Here is a 15,974-nt window from a genome sequence, read left to right on the forward strand (position 1 = left end):
TGGACCCTGTAGCGAATAGGTAGCCAGTGTAATGACTGGCACAAGATGGAGGCATCGGTGAAGCGGCTGGACAGAAATATGACCCTGGCTGCCGCATTCAAGATGGATTGGAGAGGAGAAAGTTTGGTAAGAGGGAGACCGATCAGAAGAGAGTTGCAGTAGTCCAGGCGAGAATGAATAAGAGCGACAGTAAGAGTCTTAGCAGTTTCAAAGGTGAGAAAAGGTCGGATTCTGGAGATGTTTTTAAGATGCAGGTGACAAGAGCGACTGAGTGATCGGATGTACGGAGTAAAGGAAAGTTCAGTGTCGAATATGACCCCAAGACAGCGGGCATGCTGCTTGGGAGTTATGGTTGAACCCTCCAGGGTTATTTCGATGTTAGGTAGAGTGAGGTTAGTAGAGGGGAGAAACACAAGAAGTTCAGTTTTAGAGAGATTTAGTTTCAGATAGAGGGAGGACATGATGCTAGAGACAGCAGACAGACAATCCTTGGTATTTTGAATTAGGGTAGGGGTGATGTCAGGGGAAGAAGTGTATAATTGGGTGTCATCAGCATAGAGATGATACTGGATGATACTGGTACCCCTTCTATGAGGCTCTCCCCTTCCCAGTGTTCCAGCACTAAGTCTAGGGGTCCCCTAACCCGTCTCCCGTATACCAGCTCGAACGGGGAGAACCCCGTGGATTCTTGGGGTACCTCCCGATAGGCAAACAGGAGGTGTGGCAAGAATTTCTCCCAGTCCCTGTAGGTCCTGGTAAAAGTCCCAATGAGCTGTGTTAATGTCCCGTTAAAGCGTTCACAGAACCCATTGGTCTGCGGGTGGTACGGGGCGCTTCTAATGAACTTTACGCCGCACAGCTTCCACAGTTGGTTGGTCACCTCTGCTGTAAACTGGGTACCCTGGTCCGAGATAATCTCCCGGGGAAATCCAACCCATGAGAAAACCTGGAGCAGGGCAGCCGCCACCGTCTCTGCCAGTATGTTAGGTAACGCAACCGCCTCTGGATACCGTGTGGCATAATCTACCACGGTCAATATATTCTTTTTCCCGGATGGACTGGGTTTGGCTAACGGCCCTATCAGATCGACAGCTACTCGGCTAAATGGTTCCTCCACAATCGGGAGGGGGCGTAATTTGGACTTGCATCGATCCCCCCTCTTGCCAATGCGCTGACAACTGTCACAGGTCTGGCAGTACTGACGAACATCATAGGTTACCCCCCGCCAAAAGAAGTTTTGTGTTAGACGATGCCTGGTGCGACTGACACCGAAGTGCCCAGCCAAGGGTATATCATGAGAGATTCGCAGTAGCGCCTGCCTATACTTCTTGGGAACTACCAGCTGTTGTTTTATAGTGGGGCTCGTCCCTGTGTGGTGCTGCTCTGTGATCTGGTAGAGGAGTCCCTGCTTCCATACAAACTGTTCCCCTTCCAGTACTCCTCTCCCCTCCTGTGCCTTCCCACGATATCCCTCTAATGAAGGATCCTCAAGTAACTCCCTCTTAAAGTCATCTGGGGTGGCCCAAGAAATGTGTCTGGCTATGGGAATACGTGCAGGGCTGGGATGTCTTACCTGGGCCTCCTCTGAGTGTGATTCCGCCTCCGCAGCTCGAGCTTGTCTCCGGGTGGTCACAGGATAGGTCTCAGCCAGAGGGGCCACCGAGAATGCAGACAACAAGTCATTTCCCAGCAAGACGTCTGCAGGCAAATCCTCCATCATGCCGACCTCAACAAGGCCATCCCCGACTCCCCAGTTCAGGTGAATCCTGGCAGTGGGTAGTCGGTGTATAGCTCCCCCTGCTACATGGACTGCCACTGTCCGGTCCGTCTTCTCTTGGTCCCGGACGAGATGAGGCTTCACAAGGGTCAAAGTTGCTCCGGAATCTCTTAGTCCCTGCATACGTTTCCCATTAACCCACACGACCTGTCGATGCTGTTGTCGATTATCTGCCAGGGCTGCCTGCACGGGGTCTACTTCATGCAGCACTTCCTCCATCTCTTCCACCCCTTGGTTAGTCGTAGCCCCCAATGCCGGGTGAGCTTCGCCTTGGTAGCAGTGTACAGCAGCCCGGCTGAAGGTAGCTGTTCCCACCTTTGGCCACTGGGTATGCTGAGTCCAGTTGGGGCATTGTCTTTGCAGGTGGCCCCGCTGATGGCAGGTGTGGCATCGCGCCCCAGGGGGACTGTGGTAGGCCGGGTTTCTAGCTGGTCCCCCTACAATCTTCGGTGATTTGGGGCCCTCCAGGTCCATGGGCGGGCCCCTAGTGACCACCTTTGATCCAGAGAACTGCGGCCTCCTGGCATCATGATGTTCATCGGCCAGATGAGCGGCTTCCTCAAGAGTCGTTGGCCGCCTGTCCCGAAGCCATTCCTTTGTCTCTGGGTTTAGTCCATTAAAGAATCGTTCTAACAGGAAGAGCTGGAGGACGTCCTCCTTAGTGGTTGCTTGGCTCCCTTGTACCCACTGTAGCAGTGACCGCCGTAATTTACAGGCCCATTCAGCGTGGGTATCGGTTCAGCGTTTTACAAGTCCGCGGAACTTTTGGCGATAGGCCTCTGGTGTCAGCGCATATCGGGGCAAGATCACTTCTTTGATCAGCTCATAGTCCATACAGTCCTCATCAGGTACCGTGCGATAGGCGTCCGCTGCCCGGCCTGTCAGCTTGCTGGCCAGAATCTGAACCCGTTCCTCCGGCTTCACTTGATGAAGGGCACACTGCCGCTCAAAGTCCTGCAGAAAGCCATCAATGTCTTCCTCTGCCTCCCCCAACTGTCGGAAGGCATTATACTGGATCTTTTTGTGGCTTACTGTTGAAGGTACCTGGTCGAAGGCCAGAGCTCCCCCTGCTCGCTGGCTCTCCTCTCTCTGCTCTGCCATCTCCATCTTGGCCAGCTCCACTTTGCTCCGCTCTGCCATCTCCATCTTGGCTAGCTCTATCCTGGTCCGCTCGGCCATCTTTTCCTTCAGATCAGTACGCACATCAGCCATCACCTCTCGTATGATCCCTACCGCAGGGTTTGGGCCATAGAATGCCAGTCTGTTCTTTACCTCCCTCTGGAATTCTGTCTCCTCCATGTTCACATTGGGGGGCGCTGCACTGTTGTGTTCCATGATGGCTGCTATCAAATCCGCTTTTGTTTTGTTGCTGGCGATCAACCCTCGGGCTTCCAGCAGATCTTTTAATGTAGTCCTCTTTAACTTCTGGTAGTTATTTTCCATTCATTCCTTTCCTCCTGTAGAAGAGTTATCAAATCCCGCTGTCTGCCACCAGTGTAACGGGGTCTACCAAGCTGGGGCACCTCTTTCAGTACCGCCCCGTGTTTTCGGAGGTCCGCTCTGCGTTGGCTGGAGTCTGAATGAATGACGCTGGCTGGAATCCCTGGGTTACATGGGCGCATATAAAAGATCACTGCTTCTCCATGTATTTCCAGTCTGACAACACTTTACTCACAGGACACAGAATATATCACACAGATACAGAGGGTAGGCCAATAGAAAAGCGGCAGGCCAAACATGCATTACAAAAGCCGCAGGTGGCCGGAGCCTGCCGATGTTTACTGTGGAAATTACAAAGGTGTGGGGAGGGCGGACAAAAGGGGAATGCTGATGCATTAGGGACATGCATCTCACATAGAACCTATTATCCATACATATAACTACACATCATATTCTAGGTGCTAAGTGGTTCTGTAACACGTAACATTGTTATTTCAGTTTTTTTTTGTTTTCCCCTTATATTGTTTAACATTTTTGTTTTCCCCTTTCTTTTTACGTTTTTTTTTTTCGTTTTCTTGTATTTTTTTCTAAGCTATTATTTCTAATTTCATGAACTGCTTTATATGCGGTTATGCACACTTTAACTCAGACGCACTGGTCATGAATTCATCTCTTTGCGCACGTGAGGACTTCTGCATTGGCTCGCTTCGGTAATATCCATAGAATAAGGCTAGTTTCACATTAGCGTTTTTTTGCGCAGCGCATCGTGCGCATAAAAAGCGCAAAGAAAAACGCATGCAAATGCAAAACAAACGCGCGTTTTTTAGCGTCATGTGTACGCTGATGCGTCAAAAAAATGCAGTGTTGCTTGCGTTTTACATGTGTTTTTGCATGCGTTTGTGTTTTTTATGCGCATGCGTTTTTAGGTATGACAATTCAGTGCCCACACAATCTTTTATCACCTTGGTTTTTGGGAGTGGTTTTCCATTGTCTAGACCACATTCCAGACTTGTTTACCTCAAAAACGCATGCGCACAAAAAAACGCAAGCGTGCGCAAGACCATGCGCGCGCATGCGTTCCCATAGACTTCAATGTGTTGTTTTTGCGCGTTCCGTGCGCAAGCGTGTGCATGCATTTTTTGATGAGACAGGGCGGACCAAAAAATGCAACATGTTGCGTCTGGCGTGCCTGGCGTGAAAGACAAAAAAATGCATGCGCACGAAAATGCAAGCGTGCGCAAGACCATGCGCACACCATGTTAAACATAGGTGCGCAGTGCGCATGCGCACGGGTGCGCACGATGCGCTGCGCACAAAAGCGCTAATGTGAAACCAGCCTAACACGAGCACACACGCAGACATGCTCACCTCTTTTGCCTTTATTGGCATACATCTGTTTCTGGTCATGTGAGCCATCACGTCACTAGAAAAGGTCCTGTTTGCACTGCAGGGGGACGCTCTCTGGGATTCATCACTCGCACTTATTGCAATGTGCAGGTAATTATTTTCCTTTCATTACTTTCACCCTTTCCCTTGTCTGCTAAATCCTCTTTTGTGCTTTTTTTCCTGTCTCTGACCTGTTTGTCAGGGGGAGTCTTTTCTCTGTTGTAAATTTATGTTACAAGATAGAGGTTGTGATTTGTGTTTTTCAAAACGTTAACAACAGGGGTCCTTGGACTTTAGCATCATGCTTTTTTCATATGGCGATCTGTTTATCTAATGGATTTTCATAATTGCAAACGGTTTTTTTAACCCCTCTTTTTCTGCATAGAAGGTATTCATTAGCCCAGGATACTTTTGCATAGAAGGTATTCATTAGCCAGGAACTTTTGTATGACTATGTTGCATCTTGTTGCATCTTTATATTGTTTATTGTAATTTTTACACCTTTGTTTTTCTTGTTTATTTAGAGTTAACCCTTGATAAAGGCCAGATGGCCGAAACGTTGGGGCTTAAATATTCTGCTGTAACAAGTTTATATATTGGCTATGAAGTCCCAGTGCATAATGAGCAATATGCTGTAATGAAATAAATGAATGTATTTTGGAAGCAACTCGTTTTGGACTTTTTTCTAATCTTTTTGAGTGCTAGAGGTGTCTTGACAACATTGACGCCTTCTTTTTGGTCATGCACACATCAGTTAGTGCGCCGATATACATCCCGGACATGCGGCTTCCCGACACAGCTGTCTGCCTAATCATGTTGTCATACTAACCGCTTACTCAGCAGTGATTGGATAGTTTGCTGTATTTAATACCATGTGATTCCCTATTCTTATACACGCCCCCTGAGGAAGAAATGACGAAACGTGCGTCGGGTGAGGGAAAGATGCCACCGGCACTCAGCACTTTAGTTAGATCCAAACGGACCTACTTTTTGTTTCGGTAATTACTATTTGTGATCTCTTTATGCTTAGGCTTGGCACTATATGGCAGAAGCAATAAGTTTTGTGTAGCTAATTAGTGCAATAACACCTTTATTCTATTTGATTAATACAGACATGCTGTTGGGAGCAAGATTTTGGCCATTGCCAGGCAGGAATCTAGACCCTCACATGCTGCAGTCTCCTGCTCTGTGTTTAATGCAAAGGAGATTGCAGAGGAGATTGCTTTACAGCAACTCTCTCCGGAGGCTAAGTCCTTCGTCCTTTCTTCTGAGCATGCTCATGGGATAAGCTCCCATTGGCGTTCAGGAGTCAGGTGTTCAGGTCCTGCTCCTGATTCCATTGGTTCAGCCCAGGGCTCTGGGGACTTCCGGAAGGTCCTGTTCACTATAAAAAGTGCGCATGGCTGTTCCGCCATGCGCTAGTATTTTTCATACTTGTTGCTGTATGTTTGCTAATGGATGCTTGGACTGGTGACTGACTTATTAAGAAACCGCTTCCCTCTGATAATACGATTGTGTGAGTGTTTGGGTTCAGCCAGTAGCAGCGCTAGCGCCAGCGTGCCTATGCTCCATCTACCTCAGCAGCTAACGTCCTGCATCACGCTTGCGATATAGCGGTGCCATCTCTGCGGCCCAGTTTACGCCGCGCTGCGCTTGCAGTCTTGCCCGATGTTCGCAGTTGCGATGCCACGCACACGTCCAGTTACGGTAGGTCCTTTCGGATGTAGTGACTAGAGTTGAGCGACTTTTGGTTTTTTAGGGTCGCGTTTCGTTTCGTGAAACCCGACTTTTCCAAAAGTCGGGTCGAGCAAGATCATCCGATTATAGGGAAAAGTCGGGGTCGTCCCGAAACACGAAACCCAATGTAAGTCAATGGGGAATAAAAGTCGGCAGTGAGAGGAGGACAGGAAACACACCAACAGTGCCCATTTGAATGCCAAAAGCATCAATTCTTCTTACTTAAGCTTTTCAACCTTAATTAACTTCATAATACAAGTTATGCACTGAAAAATGGGGGTTATTTGGCTACAGTTGTGGGGGGGGGAGGGCTAGCTCCAGGTTTTCATGTGCCCTGGGCGAGAGAGCGCCCCTTTAACACATACCACAACTCATCATGCTCCGATACGGCAGAGAAATAGCGGTATAGTACAATGAAAAATACTTCACTTTTTACATCTCATGATGAGGCCCATCTATTTCTCCATACAAAATCATTGGTCCCATATAATGTTTGAAACAGTATATGATGAGCTCCACATAATGCTACAGTATATGTTGGTCCCCATGGATGAAGCTCCACTGTCTTATGGGCCCAAATAATGCTCCAAACATAATGGGCCCCATTTCTAATGCTCTAGTGTATAATGGGCCCTGTAAATGCTGCTCCAATGTCTGATGTCCACCTTTGGAATGTTCCAGTGTATGGTGGGCCCCATCTTTCATTCTCCAGAGTATAGTGCTCCCCAAAAATTGCTGTCCCAACATTGAAAACAATCAAATAAGTCTCCTCGCTAGGGAATCCCTGTACTTGTCTGGACTCCTCGTCATCCCCATCTTCCATCTCACTGCACAGTATTTCAACTTTGCAAGTGCTGTGATCCTGAGCAAGCAGGGGGGGCCCACTCGTTGGCGACGGCACTGGCACAGGGCCCCTGATAGTACGGTGGTGTGTCTGATGGCGGGTGGGCCGAACCTGCACTTTCATCTGCAGCTTCCTCTTTGTCACCGTGTAAGATGGAACTGTATATGGGAAGGGTAACCTGAGTTTCATCAGGGTCAGATTCAGGCCGCGTAGTGTGCGAGGGGAATGTAGTGGTCTGGGTCAATGTACCAGCAGATTCATCGAGCAGTGGCTGGGCATCAGTGCACTTGTGTCGCCCCCAGGAGTATGGTCGCCACAGTGGCATTACCTTCTTCCTAGGGAGTGTGATGTCATGCTTGGGAGCAACGAACGATCTCTCTAGCAGGTTAACTGATTGGGCGGCGTTATTCCCACAAGTCATGACCCTCCAAACAGCGTTCATGAAGGCAAAGTGTTTGTTTTACGTGGGCAGTATGGTTGCAAAGCTGAACCTTAAAGGAATGTCCAGAAGGGCACCACCAGGAGTGGAGCCTACAGTTAAATTCGACTCCACCTGGGAAACCTCAACCATGCCAGCTACAGAACAGATGCACACATTGCAAGCTTAATTCCGTTAACGAACGAGACTCCGTCATGCCCCGCGGTCCGAGTCCGGCTTACTAGAGGGACACGTGAGGCTCTGGCACATGAGATTGGCCAATAACTGGTGTGTCATGCCCTTACATGTCCGTGGCTGCATGTGCGATACACTGAAAAGGCCAGCGTTTGTCGCTTACAGGTGCAGATAACCCGCTGAACAACGTTAGTGATGGGGATCACTGATTACAATTATTACCCGCGAACAATGATTTCCCAGTAAGTGCAGGTCAACCGCAGTTCCGGAATTAGGCCTAACCGTCATTCCTGAAAAAATGAAAAACTTACGTGTGCAAACCACAGGTGCTGTAGCTTGCTTAACAGCTCGCCAGCCGTTCTCGCGCCCAGTATGGATTACACGTGATTGCACAAAGGTGAGAAAGGGTACCGTATCCCCAGATAACATGTATGGATAGCGTACACATTCAAAATATATGTCTATACATCAGGAGGCAGGCTCAGGCGGTGTTAGGCCCAGTATGGATTGCACGTGATTGCACAAAGGTTAGAAAGGGTACCGTATCCCCAGATAACATGTATGGATAGCGTACACATTCAAAATATATGTCTATACATCAGGAGGCAGGCTCAGACGGTGTTAGGCCCAGTATGGATTGCACGTGATTGCACAAAGGTTAGAAAGGGTACCGTATCCCCAGATAACATGTATGGATAGCGTACACATTCAAAATATATGTCTATACATCAGGAGGCAGGCTCAGACGGTGTTAGGCCCAGTATGGATTGCACGTGATTGCACAAAGGTTAGAAAGGGTACCGTATCCCCAGATAACATGTATGGATAGCGTACACATTCAAAATATATGTCTATACATCAGGAGGCAGGCTCAGACGGTGTTAGGCCCAGTATGGATTGCACGTGATTGCACAAAGGTTAGAAAGGGTACTGTATCCCCAGATAACATGTATGGATAGCGTACACATTCAAAATATATGTCTATACATCAGGAGGCAGGCTCAAATGGTGTCAGGCACAGTATGGATTTGACGACCCAGACTACACAGCGGAGGAGCAGGGAGAGGTAAAGATTGCAAATGCTGGGGCCCTGCCCAAGCAAGGGGGGCCCACTCGTGGGCGTCGGTACTGGCACTGGGCCCCTCATAGTACGGCGGTGTGTCTGACGGCGGGTGTGCACCACCACCGTCAGAGACACTTGATTGCACTATGAGGGACCCTGTGCAGTGCCCGCGCCCAAGAGTCGGCATACCCACCTGTCCAGGGCAACGGCACTCGCACGGTGTCGTGCGCTAGGTGGTGACCCCGGCCATGGGGGGGAGGCAGCACAGTTAGGGAGTTTTTGAAAGTGGCATATGTTGATGTTGGACATTCAGCTGATGCAAAAGGCGAAATAGGTCAAGTCCCAGGAAGAGGTGGACCAAAGCAAGCCATTTTTCTGTCACCCTATGTGTCATCAGGGGAAGGTGGGACAAAATCCTTGGAAACCCATGCATGGTTCATTTTAATGAAGGTTAGATCATCCACCTTTTTAGTTGACAGACGGGTCCTTTTTTCTGTCAGGATTGATCCAGCTGCACTGAAGACTCTTTCCGATAGCACACTTGCAGCTGGGCAAGCGAGCTCCTGTAAGGCATATTGTGCCAATTCAGGCCAGGTGTCCAGTTTAGCGGCCCAATAGTCAAAGGGGAATGACCTGTGTGGGAGAACATCGATATGGGAGGAAAAGTAGTTTGTAACCATATTTGACAACTGCTGTCTCCTGTCACTTTCCATCGATGCAGTATTACCAGTTGTGTGAGCGGTACTTGAAAAATCAGTCCACAACATTGTCATGAAACCCCTGTCTCCAACGCCACTTCTGCTGTGTGCACCACGAACACCTCTGCCAAGCTGCCCCCAGCCCGTACGGCTCGTGTGAGAACCATCACCGCTGCTGTGTGCTGGGAATGCCTCAAGCAACCGATTTACCAGAGTTGCTTGTTTATTAGCCAATATTAGGTCAAGGTTCTCCTGTGGCATGATGTTTTGTAATTTGCCTTTATAGCGTGGATCCAGGATGCTGGCCAACCAGTAGTCGTCATCGTTCATCATTTTGGCAATGCGGGGGTCCCTTTTTAGGATCTGCAAGGCATAATCTGACATGTGGGCCAATGTTCCCGGTGTCAATGATGCACTGCGAGTGCTGGTTGGAGGAGCACTTTCTGGCAAATCCACATCCCTCCAGTCACGCACAAACCCTGTACCAGACCTTGCCACGCCAACATTTTCACTTGCCCCACGAGATGCATCCTCCTCCCCTAAGTAATCATCCCCATCATCCTCCTCCTCCTCCTCCTCTTCTTCCTCCACCTCGTCCAGGAGAGGTCCCTGAGCAGACAATGGCTGAATGTCATCAAGGATTCCCTCCTCCTCTTCCTCCTCATCAACATTGGCTGCAGAAGCCTGCTCCTTAAGGTGCGTCAAAGTTTGCATGAGCAGACACATAAGTGGGATGCTCATGCTTAGGATGGCGTCATCTGCGCTTACCAGCCGTGTGCATTCCTCAAAACACTGAAGGACTTTACAGAGGTCTTTCAGCTTCGACCACTGCACACCTGTCAACTCCATGTCTGCTCTCAAAGTGCCTGGCCGTGTATCCTCCCACAAATGCATTATGGCCTGCCTCTGCTCGCACAGCCGCTCCACCATGTGCAGGGTGGAGTTCCACCTTGTTGCAATGTCGATAATGAGGCGGTGGTTGGGAAGGTGGAGCAATCGCTGCAGCTTCTGCATAAGAACGGAGTGTACAGGCGACCGGCGGATGTGTGCGCACAGTCTTCGCACCTTCTGGAGCAGGGCTGTTAACTCCGGATAATTTTTGAGGAAGCACTGCACCACCAGGTTCAAGGTGTGAGCCAAGCAAGGTATGTGGCTGAGTTTTGAAAGGGCTATGGCTGCCACAAAATTACGGCCGTTATCACTAACTACCTTGCCTGCCTCAAGATGTACACTGCCCAGCCATGACTCAGTTTGTCGCTTCAAGTACTCGGCCAGCACCTCGGCGGTGTGTCTGTCGCCCAAACACATCATCTGCAACACAGCCTGCTGATGCTTTCCACTAGCTGCTCGATAGGGGGACACCTCGTGTGCAACAGTGGCAGCTGCAGATGGAGTGCTCTTACGACTGCGCTCTGTGGACGAGCTTTCGCTTCTGGAGGAGGAGGAGGAGGGTCGAACGCCTACAGCCAACTGTTTCCTATACCGTGGGCTAGGCAGCACTGTCCCACCACCGCTGTCCCCTGTGGACCCTGCATCCACCACATTAACCCAGTGCGCAGTGATGGACACGTAACGGCCCTGGCCATGCCGACTGGACCATGCATCAGTTGTGAGGTGCACCTTTCCGCTCACTGACTGCTTGAGTGCATGGACAATGCGGTCTTTCACATGATGGTGGAGGGCTGGGATGGCTTTGCGAGAGAAGAAGTGGCGACTGGGTAGGTCATAGCGTGGTACTGCATAGGCCATGAGTTCCCGGAAAGCTGCGCTTTCCACCAACCGAAAGGGCATCATCTCAAACGAGATTAGCTTGGCAATGTGGGCATTCAAACCCAGTGTACGCGGATGAGAGACTGAGTACTTTCTTGACCTACTCATAGTGTCTGGGAGGGTGAGCTGGACTTGAGAGCTGCATATGGTGGAAGTAGCGGTGGACAGGGCGGACTGAGAGAGGGTTGATGATGGTGATGGAGTTGGTGTTCTTTCTGATGGCCTAGAATCAGTCTTTCGTTGATATAACAGTGGGATTCCCTGACTGCTGTGGCCTTGCAACGACACCTCAACATTTGCTGCTGTGCTAACCGGTGGGCTTACAGTGGGGGAAACAATGTAGCGTTGCTGACTACCTTCGTTGTGATCAGTTGCACATGTGGCGCTTGAGGTTTGGTGAAAACCAAAAGCAAAACACAAAACAAATATCCTGGAATAAAAAAGTAAAAAAATATATTGCAAAAATTGCATGAAGGTACTAATAATAGTAATAATAAGGGTATTTAGCCAGACAGGATGGATTTTCCAACTCAGAAACAGGGCGGTCACACCCTTATATGCACAGAATGCACAATGAAACAAATGAGAAACTGGGTCTGAGCAGAAAAAGTAAATTAATGTGCATGCAAAATGTAATTGCATATGAACACATGACCTTTACACAGAGAAAACCAAAAGCAAAACACAAAACAAATATCCTGGAATAAAAAAGTAAAAAAATATATTGCAAAAATTGCATGAAGGTACTAATAATAGTAATAATAAGGGTATTTAGTTAACATAATTTTGATCAAAATAATGTAGAAGCCATCCCGCCACGTCACAGCAACCCTTGTGGGACAGTCCTAACTCTTGTATTTAAAACCTTTCCACTTGTCAAGTGACGTAAATGTGAACAAGGACAGAGGGACTGAACCACCAGTAGTAGTATAGGCCAGACAGGATGGATTTTCCAATAAGGGTATTTAGTTAACATAATTTCTTCTACATTATTTTGATCAAAATTATGTTAACTAAATACCCTTATTATTACTATTATTAGTACCTTCATGCAATTTTTGCAATATATTTTTTTACTTTTTTATTCCAGGATATTTGTTTTGTGTTTTGCTTTTGGTTTTCTCTGTGTAAAGGTCATGTGTTCATATGCAATTACATTTTGCATGCACATTAATTTACTTTTTCTGCTCAGACCCAGTTTCTCACTTGAGGTTTGGTGTTGTGTCCACGCTTGCAAGTGCATGGTGGTTAAATGTCTAAGCATACAACTGGTATTCAAATTTTTCAGATTTTTCCCTCGGCTAAAGGTCTTTGCGCACTTCTTACAGATAACCTTGGCCTGATCATGAGGATTTTGTTCAAAAAAGTGCCACACTGCACTCTTCCTACTTTGGCAGACATTTTGCGGCCTAGCACGCTGTGATGTTTTGACCCTCTGGACAAGCTGTCCAGCAACTCTTTTGATTTTTGGAACCTGTCTTTGGAGTGCTCCGGGCCTGCCAGATAACAGCTGTTGCGATGTCGATGTCTGCTGTGGATGCTCCTCATCTGAGCTATTGGAAGCAGCACCCTCTTCCCCCAATGGATGCCAATCTGGGTCAACAACTGGGTCATCCATCACCTCCTCTTCAATGTCATGTGCACCTTCCTCTGTGTCACCGTGTATGGTGGTATAGTGTGCGGGAAGGGGCACCTGAGTCTCATCAGGGTCAGAATCTGGCTCTGTACACTGCGAGGACAATGTAGTGCTCTGAGTGAATGTACCAGCAGAATCATCCATCAGCGGCTGTGCATCAGTGCACTCCATGTCAGATTCATCTTGGCCTGGGTAATTCACCATTTGACTTGATAATCCAGGCATGGTATGTGAAAACAGCTCCATGGAGTAATCAGTAGTATGGCCTGCGTCATCCTTCAATCTTGGTTGGGGTGAAGGACACAAGGAAAGGTATGGTTCATGAACATGAGCCTCCAATGACGACTCAGTGCTTTTACTTTTTACAACTGAAGAGAGGCGATAGAGCTGGAGGCTGAGTCAGCAATGTAAGACAAAACTTTTTCCTGATGCTCTGGCTTTAAAAGCGGTTTGCCAACTCCTAGAAAACTAAGCCTTTGAAGCCTTATGGAGCCAGACGATGACGCAGGCTCAACACCTCCTGCATTCGGTCCTATTTTGCTCTTGCCACTACCATCAGATCCACCACCAACACCATCATTACCAGCTGCCAACCCCCGCCCAATTCCACGGCCTCTTCCACCAGCCTTCCTCATTTTTGGTAGAAATGTAGACAAAATCCAACAAACTATATAGTAATGTAAAACAAGGTACAAGGTGCTATAGGACAGGGGAGATTTTGAATTTCTGCTCACACTACTGGACACTGGACACTTTTGGATTGTGTGAGGCCCACTGAATATCTGAGCGCTATGTCACAGGCTCGATGGCACAGCTGTGACCAAAGTGACTAGAGGATAAGTGCGATTTTGAATTTCTGCAGACACTTGTGGACACTGGACACTTTTGGATTGTGTGAGGCCCACTGAATATCTGAGCGCTATGTCACAGGCTCGATGGCACAGCTGTGACCAAAGTGACTAGAGGATAAGTGAGATTTTGAATTTCTGCAGACACTGGACACTTTTGGATTGTGTGAGGCCCACTGAATATCGGAGCGCTATGTCACAGGCTCGATGGCACAGCTGTGACCAAAGTGACTAGAGGATAAGTGAGATTTTGAATTTCTGCAGACACTGGACACTTTTGGATTGTGTGAGGCCCACTGAATATCTGAGCACTATGTCACAGGCTCGATGGCACAGCTGTGACCAAAATGACTAGAGGATAAGGGAGATTTTGAATTTCTGCAGACACTTGTGGACACTGGACACTTTTGGATTGTGTGAGGCCCACTGAATATCTGAGCGCTATGTCACAGGCTCGATGGCACAGCTGTGACCAAAGTGACTAGAGGATAAGGGAGATTTTGAATTTCTGCAGACACTTGTGGACACTGGACACTTTTGGATTGTGTGAGGCCCACTGAATATCTGAGCGCTATGTCACAGGCTCGATGGCACAGCTGTGACCAAAGTGACTAGAGGATAAGGGAGATTTTGAATTTCTGCAGACACTTGTGGACACTGAACACTTTTGGATTGTGTGAGGCCCACTGAATATCTGGGCGCTATGTCACAGGCAGAAATTGGCTAGTGTATCACAAACTACAAGGTGTATGTAGAATTGGGCAGAATAGGAATCTCCCTAGAGTGCAGGTCTGTAAGAACGGAACATGTCCTCGACTTATTCTCACAGAGTGACACAGATAGCTTCACTGTGGCTGTGATAACAGCCGTTACACGGTACTGTGTGAGGAGCGTACACCGCTGTATGGTGTGAAAAAATGCACGCTCACTACCTCAGCAGGACAAAAAAAAAAAATTGGGATTGCTTTTAAAAAAGCAGTTTGCAGAGCAGTGGGTAAACAGCAATGCAGCTGTCAGGAAGCCTTAGAAGGCAGCCCAACAACCAACACCACTGATAAACCACAATATAGCCTCCCCTTGCACTGCACACACAGTGACTGGTGTGTTGTACAGGCAAAATCGCTAACAGCAGAAGCAGTTGTTTTTTTCTTCTTCCCTGCCTAACGCTCTCCCTACAGAATCAGCAGCAACCTCTCCCTATGCTAAGATCGGCAGAAGTAAGATGGCGGTCGGCGTGCACGCCCTTTTATACCCCCTGTGATGCCCACCAAAGCAAGCCAATCACTTGCATGCCCTTCTGAAAGATGGTGGTGACCCGTGCCTATGTCATCACGTTGCCCACAGTGTCCGTGGATCCTGATTTGCTGAAAAAGAGCGCAAAACAAACTTTTGAAACGCGACTTTGGCGCGTAAGTCGCCGACCTCGTGGCCGACCTCATCCTAGGGTCGGGTTTCGTTTCATGAAACCCGACTTTGCCAAAAGTCGGCGACTTTTGAAATTGACCGACCCGTTTCGCTCAACTCTAGTAGTGACGTTATTTTTATAACTACTTCGGTGACCGGTTACCGCATGTGTGCCGCTGAGTACCTGTGCTGTTAACAGGCTCAGCGTTTTCAGTTCCATTGTCTGCCATTGCAGCTCTGTGTCCATAACAGAGACTGCTAATTTGCACCTGGGTGATATTCAACCCTGTGCAGATTACTGCCATAGTGCTCTGCATCTACTAGCTGCGGTTTTTCCATCCACCGCACGGTGGACCCCGAGTGGCGAAGGCACTTTATTTATATTTTTTATTTAGTGTCTTCCACCACTCCTAACATAATACTAGCGCCAGGGTCTGGCTAGAGATGGCAGACCAGCAGCAACTATTGCAGTGCGTGCGACAGCTCGAGGCTTGCTTGGCTACCCTTGAGAGGGCTCTCGCAGCTGCGCAGGCCACAGATGCTGCTGTTCAGGCACTCACAGATGCGGTAGGGCGTATGTCCATGTCCGCCCTTGCGCTGACAGTTACCCGCCTCCCATTGCCCAAAAAATACTGTGGGGATGGCGCCTCCTGCAGGGGTTTCATCAGCCAGTGCTTGATACATCTGGAGCTGCTGGTTGCGCAGTTCCCTACAGAACGGGCCAAGTTGGCCTTTATCATTTACCTACTGTCAGGCAA

The sequence above is a fragment of the Dendrobates tinctorius genome, unplaced genomic scaffold (assembly GCF_039654945.1).
Source record: "Dendrobates tinctorius isolate UK_male_01 unplaced genomic scaffold, ASM3965494v1 ptg000184l, whole genome shotgun sequence".
Lineage (NCBI taxonomy): Eukaryota > Metazoa > Chordata > Amphibia > Anura > Dendrobatidae > Dendrobates > Dendrobates tinctorius.